The sequence below is a fragment of the Orycteropus afer genome, unplaced genomic scaffold, assembly GCF_000298275.1.
Source record: "Orycteropus afer afer isolate SDZICR_OR568_19922 unplaced genomic scaffold, OryAfe1.0 scaffold00234, whole genome shotgun sequence".
In the NCBI taxonomy this organism is placed as follows: Eukaryota; Metazoa; Chordata; class Mammalia; order Tubulidentata; family Orycteropodidae; genus Orycteropus; species Orycteropus afer.
Window position 1 is genome coordinate 1,182,678 of NW_006921821.1, and position 763 is coordinate 1,183,440.

Sequence of the window (763 nt, forward strand, 5' to 3'; positions counted from 1 at the left end):
TGCTCCTCTCGCGGAGTGGAGGGAGAGGGGTGGCGGACAGAGGGGTGGGGTGTGCCAGAGCCCCCCCTGTGCTGCAGTGTGCCGGGCTTCTCCAAGCCCTAGAGACCGTGCTGGAACTGGGGAATGGAAGGAGAGGGAGAGCGAGCACTGGGCATTCGCAGGAGACAGAGGTCCGAGAGGCGTCATTGCCCCTTCAGTGGTCTGAGGATAGTGCACCAGCTTTCCTGTGGATCAAGACCCCCACAAGCGCCTCTATCCCACTCCTGCCTTCCATGGTCCCTTAGCGCCCTTTCTACTGTCCTCTCCAAGCTATGCCTGTAGTGTCCCCAAGTTGTTATAGGGATGGCTGGTACCCAATGCAGCTATCGCATCAAACGGGCACCGAACTCCACAGTTGGCACCCCTAGTGGCCTTGGGAGCTCAAAGAAGGAGGAGTTGTAGAAATAGGAGAAGCAGCTCTCAAAGCTTGGAGTCAGAAGGAGGACTCACAATTATAGTTCCAGCTGCTGCAATCCAAGCACTGTCAGATATTTCTTAGGCATAGTTTTACTTAATTCTCAGAACAATCTCGAGTTGAAATTATTATCTTCTTTACAGATGAGGATACATACAGTCAAAGACAAGTGAAATGTTTGTCTGAGGTTCCTAAGAAGTCAGTGGCAGAGCTGGATTCAAACCAGGCCTGTACAATTCTCAATCCCATGTTTTCTCCACATGCTACCCCCACCCAGGAGTGCAGAACTTGATAGTTTAACAAACTCAA